Raw genomic sequence first — 9,840 nt, 5'->3', positions numbered from 1 at the left:
GGAGAGTAGTCGTACCTCCGTTAGATTGGTAGCCCCAAGAGGAAAGGAGGAGGGGTGGGTAGGGTTGATTCTATATTTGAATATCTAAATCTTTAGCAGTCATTTTGACGGGTCGAGTACATTAGTGGTATCCCAATGAAATAATGAATTGCACTCGGTGCCTACGTGATCGTTTATTTTTAACAATATGTCTTATGATATCTTTATAAACGTTATCTTTAATACCGATGAAGAATTTAGCAGGTATGTTTTTATACTACGGTCCACCCCAAAGCCAAAGCTAAGTACTTCAAAAAGAAGGCAACCGTGTTACCCCATACGAATGGGAAAAAGGCACGCTAATAGATGACGATGATGTTTTTATACGAGAAAGGCAGTGCTCTTATCAGGGCCTCTTTTCCTTAGTTTGTTTGGATGTAACTTTTAATATAAAAAGGTTGTAATATATGGCCATCCAATATTACATATGACAATTCAAATCTCTTGCCGCTTAGTGGATCTTGTTGAAATAGTTATATATAAACACAAACCCCAATATATGACCTCAAGTTGTGCTTCTACTGTATGTAAAAATAAAGGATATCTTTTAGGCAAGAGGAAATTCCTTTACAGTACACAATTTCCATATTTCGAAGTGCATTATATGATCAATCCTGTGCGGGACCCATAAAAAATGCCGGCTAAATAGTTAGATAGATATACACTAGTGTGTGTATGTAAGGAATAATGATTTCAAAATCACGTCATAAAAAGAAATAAGTACGATAACTGATAAGTCTCCATCATCCCCTATATAATAAAGATCAAGTGTCTAGTATAATTAATATATTCCTGTCCCTTCACGCTGAGCAGTAGAGGGGAGAAGTAGTACTCATATTCTGGTGAGAAGGGGTACCCCAAGAGGTACACTCGAAAACCTCAATCTCCCATAAATTGCTAAACCAGCGGGAGGTAGTTAAGAGAGGAGAGGGTGGGAATGGTCGAGTGTGTGAGCGCGTGTTTATCTAAATATTTAGCAGTCATTTTTGACGGGTCGCGTATACTAGTTATGAATAGTTTAACAGTGGAATTAATAGAGAGAGAGAGAGAGAGAGAGAGAGAGAGAGAGAGAGAGAGAGAGAGAGAGAGAGAGAGAGAAACCAGCTACCGTAAAAAAGTAACCCACTATAAAACACCAACAAAATTCATCATTTTACATTTTTGCAAACCAATCAAGATAAACCCGGCTACAGTAAAAACCATGCAATACCGTGCAATGAATAGACCATCAAACGTCACCGTTAAGCGACAAAGGCACCGACAGTTACGCAAATTCATGGCGGTCATAAATTTGCGAGTGGCGCACTGCTGCTATGTCAGTGGTTAGACATAAAGAGGAAAAGGATCACGTCCCGGAAATATAACATTCGTCAGGGTTTACCACAAGCTTATCTGTAATAGCAGAAACTATTTAAATGGGAAAGTAAGTTTCTTTGTATATCAATTATACATATCCATACATACATAAACACTATATTATATATAGCATTCATGAACTATTTAAATGAATAAGTAAGTTTCTTTAAACATCAATTATATATATCCATACACACACATCAACAACAAATGCAGCTGTTTCTGGTGCATTATACGACAAACGCCTAAGACAAACCAACCGAGTATGGGTGTTCCTGACTATAGTCATTTTTTTTTAACGAGGCAGATTTGCACAAACTCGCAGCGGTGCCCTTTTAGCTCGGAAATGTTTCCTAATCGCTGATTAGTTGGACAAGATAATTCTAACCAATCAGCGATCAGGAAACATTTCCGAGCTAAAAGGGTACCGCTGCGAGTCGGTGCAAATGCGCCTCATTAAAAGAAATTGACTATACAGCTTTGCTGATCATGGCGATGCGCAAACCCTTTCACCACGTTAAGGTGTCCCCACTACAAAAAAGGTAAGCCCATTTACCTCAGCTTCATTAACCATCAATGATGATTCCATGAATGCGAAAAAATAAAAGCATACTTGGATCCTCCCTCCTTCCCAGAGCCATTTGCTAAATTGAAAGATATTTTGATATAATAAAAAGCTCTACGATATAGATTGGACGTAAAGATTATTATTATTATTTTTTTTTTTTTTTTTGATAGCGTACTTCTAAGGTCAAATGAAACAGCAACAACAGCATATCTTCCCTGCTAAAGTAAGCTATCAAAAGTAAAGGAATTGTTTATACAACAGGAAACTGTTCTTGTCATCGACCAGTTCAACTGCTATAAAACACTTACACAGATGAAATAAGAAAGATACATGGTAGATTGGGTTTTCCTAAAGACACTCATTTATTGACAAATTGTAACTTCTTTATTTACAGGACTACCCATTGAGGGAGAGAGAGAGAGAGAGAGAGAGAGAGAGAGAGAGAGAGAGAGAGAGAGAGAGAGAGGAGAGAGAGAGAGAGAGAGAGAGAGAGGGGGTAGGACGCTTATAGAATGAAAATTCAATAAAGTAAAAGTAATAACAAGGAAAGAAAAGAAGCATCAGTGTTAATTAAAATCTGTAATGATTACGCATACATACATACATGCAGACACATACATTATATATATACATACATATATATATATATATATATATATATATATATATATATATATATATATATATATATATATACATATATATGCATATATATATATATATATATAAATAAATGCATAATATGTATATATATATATATATATATATATATATATATATATATATATATATATATATATATATATATATATGTATATATATGAATAAATGCATATATATAAATATAAATACATATATGTACATGTATATATATACACAAACGTATATACTGTGTATATGTATATATATACATATATATATATGTATGTATATATATATATGTATATATGTATATATATATATATATATATATATATATATATATATATATATTTATTCATATATATGCATTCATACATGTATATGTGTATATATATGTATATATATATGTATTTACATACATATATTTGTGTGTATTTATATACATATATGCATATATATATATATATATATATATATATATATATATATATATGTATGTATGTATGTATGAATGAATGAATGCGTTATCATTACAGATTATAATTGGCACATTATACATATTTATATACACATTTATATATATACATATATATATATATATATATATATATATATATATATATATATATATATATATATAGTGTATATATATATATATAATGTGCCAATTATAATCTGTAATGATAACGCATTCATTCATTCATACATACATACACACACACACACACACATATATATATATATATATATATATATATATATATATATATATATATATATATATATATATATAATATATTCAAATGCATATATGTATATAAATACACACAAATATATGTATATAAATACATATATATATACACATATATACATATATGAATGCATATATATAAATAAATATATTATATATATATACATACATATATATACATATATATATATATATATATATATATATATATATATATATATATATATATATATATATATATATATAATAAACAGCAGCGCGTCTGCAATGAAGTGTATTTTAAGCAACCAGTGAAAATAATTTTATCTCACTTTTTTCAAATACCTCAGACAATAGGTATTTCTAACATTGAAGGGGGCCATAAGCTACCGAGAAACAATGACCGTCACGTCGCGTCTGTACCAAAACAACAAAAACCTAGTTTGAATGATACTGTACATCAAAGATAATCATTCTTGTCGTCGTCGCCCACATGTGTGAGCATATGATTAAGACATAGCTCTGTGTCGAACATTGTAGCTATATAAAAGAGAATGATTGGGCTTAACTTTCACTACAAGCTGACATGTCTCTTTTTATAGTTTATATGTGAAAGATCTATGTTAATGTTACTGTTCTTAAAATTTTTTATTTTTATCGTTCATTACTTATCTTGCAGTTTAATTATTTCATTATTTCCTTTCCTCACTGGTCATTTTCCCCTTCTGGAGACCTTGGGGTAATGCCAACCTGCTTTCCAACTAGGATTGTAGATTAGCTTATAATAATAATAATAATAATAATAATAATAATAATAATAATAATAATAATAATAATAATAATAATAATACATTCAATAAGAATTAGAATACCGTTAAGACAACATTTTAATTGAAGAGCCATGCAATGAAAAGATGAAAATAACGATTATTATGTAAAAATGTGAGATCTCTCAATGGATCAATGGAAAAGTAATATAAACAAATACTCTGGATTATCAGAGAAATGAATGGACCCCTACTGACCGTGAGAACATTATGGTTCTCTAAACATTTTCTCCCAACAAGGCGTGTTTTTGAAGCGTGAATATTCTAATAATCCCACCTAACCGGATGGCAGTTATATCTCCCCTATATGATACATATATATATATATATATATATATATATATATATATATATATATATATATATATACGTACATATATATATACATATACATACATGTATATATTTATATATATACATATACATACATATGTATATATATATATATATATATATATATATATATATATATATATATATATATATACATATATACACACACACACACACACACACATATATATATATATATATATATATATATATATATATATATATATATATATATATATAAAATGTATATTCTCTTCCTGTCGCGCTAGGGTATTGGAGAGAGGGAGTAATCATACCCTGGTGAGAGGGCGTATACCGAGATGTACACTAGGCATCCCAATCAACGACAAATTGCCTAAACGGCCGTCTTGTAGTTAGGAAAGGGGGAGGGGGTGGAAAGGGTTGAATCTGTGTGAGCATTTCTATCTAATTATGTAGCCATAATTTTTGACGGGTTGCGTACACTAGTACTTAGCATAAACGTACATGACAAAATTGTATAATCATTTGAGGAGTGTACATGTAAAATATGGTCTTTAATTAAAAGGTCCTGATAGAAGATAAGGATATCAGAATATGGACTTTGACACCAGACCTACTTAGTAATAATGATAAACAAACAATCAAAGTATATACTGATTGACAGTATATACTGTAAATCAATTCATAATATTTACCTTTGTACCAAATTTGACGGAGTCTTATTTAATCAGGATTGTAATTTGCAGTTGAAAATGAGGGTTTTATGAAACGTGTGTTTTGAACATCAAGTTAAGGGATGAAAGCCTCCCTTTTAAGACAAATGATAATGGGTGAACGCAGTGGGAAACAGAGTATTTGGGAGGAATAACTAGAAAATGAGTGAAACATACGGATGCATCCTAACCTAACACTCCCGAAGTTAATGGGACTTAGGGCACCGACTCCCCCAACCTGACCTAGGGCATCTTACCATTCTGAACATCTTAAATGGAACATCTATTAAGTTAGACATGTTAACCTTAACTTGAATAGAATTAAAAGTTCTAGTTATGCCATAAAGTGCAATAACTTCTGGTTCTAAATATTTAGCCTATTGTTAAATTCTGAACATGATATTGATAGACATTACATATTATTCATTCAGCGTGTTTACAGCTAGGTCATGCGGCAGCTTAGTTATCGCCACGACTTAGAATATCTAGTCTACTGTAGAGACTCTAGTCTAAACCATTGTTACCTAGCATTTCCCTGAAGCCAAACATGTTACGTCCCGTGGGAAGAAACTCAACGTTCTACTGGAGCTTACAATACATATAGAAAATCATCTTCAGTACCGGTTACTTTCCTAGAGGTTTGAATATAATTTTCATATTAACCATATTACGGAAACTAAGACAAATCCAGCAGACCCAGCCTGACGGACACTAAAGTAGAGATAAAACTAGTCCACTAGCTCTTTAGATTTGAGACTCATCTCCCATATACAATAAAGACCAACATGACTGGCTATATAAATATATTTCCTTCCTGTTACGCTCAGCAGCATTGCCAGACATGACTACTCGGTCTCTCTCCGTCCCTTGGGTAGGGGGAGAGGAAGTAGTCATTATCTGGTGAGAGGGGGTACCCCGAGATATACACTCGGAAACCAAAATCTCCCACAAATTGCCGGGTTGTAGTTAAGAAAGGGAGGAAGGCCTGAATCTGTGTGTGCATATCTACCTAAATATTTATAAGTCATTTTTGACGGGTTCGAAGAATGGAGACATCAGATATTATAAGAAACTAGCCACTGACTATCTTTTCACATTTCTACTTACTAAATGAGTGAAGACCCTGCTCTAGAGGCTTTAACAATATCACAACTGGTACGTATCCTAATACAAAATCAGTACAACTCACTCTACAAGAACTATTACTCCTGAAATAACATGATGTTGAAATTTTTGCAGATTAGCCAACCTATCCATTTTATATCTTGCTAAAGCCCTACAGGCAATAACTTATCTCCTCTGAAAGGATGCCCCATAAAAAAACTACGCAGTAGTCACTGCCATATCCATCCTTTAAGTAGTGAATTAAAGATGAACTCCCAACATTAGCTCATTATATGCATCTACACAATACACCCTTCACCTTAATCTTGGGATTCAAATAGCACTTTCTCGCAAGGGGTCCGATTCAAATAGCACTTTCTCGCAAGGGGTCAGATTCAAATAGCACTTTCTCGCAAGGGGTTCGAGTCAAATAGCACTTTCTTGCAAGGGGTCAGAGTCAAATAGCACTTTCTCGCAAGGGGTCCGAGTCAAATAGCCCTTTCTCGCAAGGAGTCCGAGTCAAATAGCACTTTCTCGCAAGGAGTCCGAGTCAAATAGCAATTTTCGCAAGGGGTCCTTAATTCAATTCACCTCTGGAATGCGAAGTATATTTTGTTTTAGAGTAATACATATAAAAGGTTATGTGAAAGAGTAAATCTAAAACTTATGGGAAAATTTTCTAAATATTAGCTATAGCTTGAAAACGTTTGACAAATAAGTCATATATACTGTTAAATATTCAAATTGTTCAAAGCCGCGCATGTTTTGTTTCACACTTACGTCGACTGACAGCTTTTCTTCAAACTATTATTTACAAATATCTTACTATTGAACAGGATAATAAGACTGCTTGATTTTTAATAATGCTACATCTTCCAGCAGCTCTTATCATGTTTTCCGTTCTAAAACCCAAAATATATTTCAAAACCAATCTTCTTTTATCATTCCATCCGTGTAACAAGGTCTGACAGATAAACCAATTCCTTATACGACTAGATGCATGAAATTCAAATGAAAAAAAATAATTCAAATACGCATTCGACATCCGAAAGTGATAGCTGTTCAACATTAAAAACATAAGTTCAGTACACTATTGTCAACAAAAACTTATTCGTTACAGTATTTGCTTAGATATTATCATCCAAAAAATCATTTACTTAAATACAAAAAAACTTATACCTCCAAGTTATCATCAAGGGTAACTTACCCAATCCTCTGACCTAGGTATCTCAGCACTAACAAGTTCTTACCTGAAATAAAGGGAAAAATTATTTAATAATGTCACCCATTTTCTAATATTTTCATAGATTTGGACAGCTATGTGATGATTTATAAAACAAAATGAATTACTCTCTTACAAAACACAACTAGAATGCAATCTCTGGATGAAAGAATACTTAATTTACTACATTTGAGTTCTTAAAAAAAAAGCATGGGACATGAAAAGCAAAATGAAAGGTTCAGGAACAAAAATTACCAGAACATGAATTTCGAGATAAAAAATCAAACGCTATTTTGAGATTCAGCATATTCCAGAAGTATTTTCCTTTTTCAGGAACCTACCATATATATCACTAATAAAAATATAACCGGAAAAACACCTGTCATATTTCAACTCTAAAGCATGTAAAACTTTATATCAAACCATCGGGAGACTTAAATTGGGATCTAATTTAAACTCTTTAAAAAGTCCATTAGACCTACAAATATGGTTATGTTTAATTTCATTATTCTCTAGATTTGTAAAGCAAAATTATCTAGAGCAAGACAATGGCGTTTTTTTTTCTAAGTAATTTGTTTCATTTATCGTTCCGATCTGAAAACGAACAACACAAGCACGAATATCTATCAACTTACCAGTTAAATATCCTCTATCAAGAACACTATGGGGTGTTGTAAGGTGTCAAGTTTTAATATATCTATATATGATTCGTTCCTCAATCAAGATTTGATTTTCAGTATCCACCAGAGTATTTTAGATAATGGAGCCTCACTTCAAGTTTTCTTATTCTTAAAGGTTACCTTTTTTTAATAATCTCCTTTCTATCAGTTGTATTCCTTGGTCCCTTACTACCTTCCTTTCGTTCTTTCGGCGTAGATTGAAGCCAACTCGAGGCGATTCGAAATATCCAGACATATCTATTTTCCATCAGCTACACTAAAGGTTCTTAAGGTCGCTCATCAATGGCAAGAGGCAAGGGACAGTGACAATGGACTAGAGACTGACCACATATTCTTATTAGTGCTTATTGCTGTCCTTCGAATCGAAGACGACTTCTGCTTCGCTGTGATGGGGATGAAGTTAGATCTGTTTAAGCGCCAACGCTAGGACCAGAAAGAGCCAGGCAATGGCTCCTGATGACTCAGCAGGTAGACCTCTAAGCTCCCACAAAACCACCATCCACCATCTTTAGCTCACAAGGATAATGAGGTTGCAGACACTATCGACCTTGAGGGTGTCTCGAACCCCAGTCCACCAGATCGCCAAGCAGGGAAGTTTCCAATAGAATACCACAATCTTTCGTATCACTCAGTACCTTGTCTCGGAGATATACAGTATAACTGTAATGAAATGAAGAATGAACTGATTCCTTAAGAGAAATATATTTAAAATGATGGAAACCCAATACGGCAAGAGAGAGAGAGAGAGAGAGAGAGAGAGAGAGAGAGAGAGAGAGAGAGAGAGAGAGAGAGAGAGAGAGAGAGAGAGCTAATTCATAGACAACGTCAGATTGTTCCTCTATGCACGCAACGTAACACATTCAGCGCAACGGCTGTCTATTAAAGATTAATGACCACAGACACCTGATAGTCTTTCTTTCGTAGAAGCAATACATAAACCAATAGATATTGCTAGGTATATATCTTCCCTTTACCTAGTCCTTAACCTTTAAGAAATTTGACTGCATCTATTTTTTTCATGATACTGTTCGAAACGTTAAAAATTGTTACAAAAATACAGTTTTCCTAAAATATTCAAACAATCATTTAATGTGTGATAACGGAGAAAACGGAGAAAGCTTTCATATTTAGAATAATAAAATTTAAAGTACATGACTCAGTTTGAAATTACTATTTTTGTCTGTGAAAAAAATATATATACATCTAGGTGCTGTCCAGCGTCTATAACAGAGAGAGAGAGAGAGAGAGAGAGAGAGAGAGAGAGAGAGAGAGAGAGAGAGAGAGAGAGGAGAGAGAGAGAGAGAGTCTAAATATAAGTCAACAGTCATCGCAAAACATCCTTTACTATTAATTCTTATTTGCTACATGCTCTGCATTCCATACAACAAGAACATTACGTGTATCTACTTCGCTTTTCTTATAAAATAAATAAATAAAAGAATCACCATACGGTATTGCTCTTCAATGGTAAGGAATCTGTTTTCAAGATCAGAAACAAGTCTGACAATAGCTTTAAAAATGAAAGAATTTAAAAAATGTCATTTACATCGTTACGTAAATGTCCTTATTCACCAATCTTGTTCTCTCATTATCGTCTTTTTCCCTCCCTATAGCAGACACAGTTTGTTAGGTCTCCATGTTAAT

The sequence above is a fragment of the Palaemon carinicauda genome, chromosome 4 (genome assembly GCF_036898095.1).
Source record: "Palaemon carinicauda isolate YSFRI2023 chromosome 4, ASM3689809v2, whole genome shotgun sequence".
Lineage (NCBI taxonomy): Eukaryota > Metazoa > Arthropoda > Malacostraca > Decapoda > Palaemonidae > Palaemon > Palaemon carinicauda.
The sequence above is the reverse complement of the archived record's forward strand: the minus strand, read 5'-3'. Positions refer to the sequence as shown.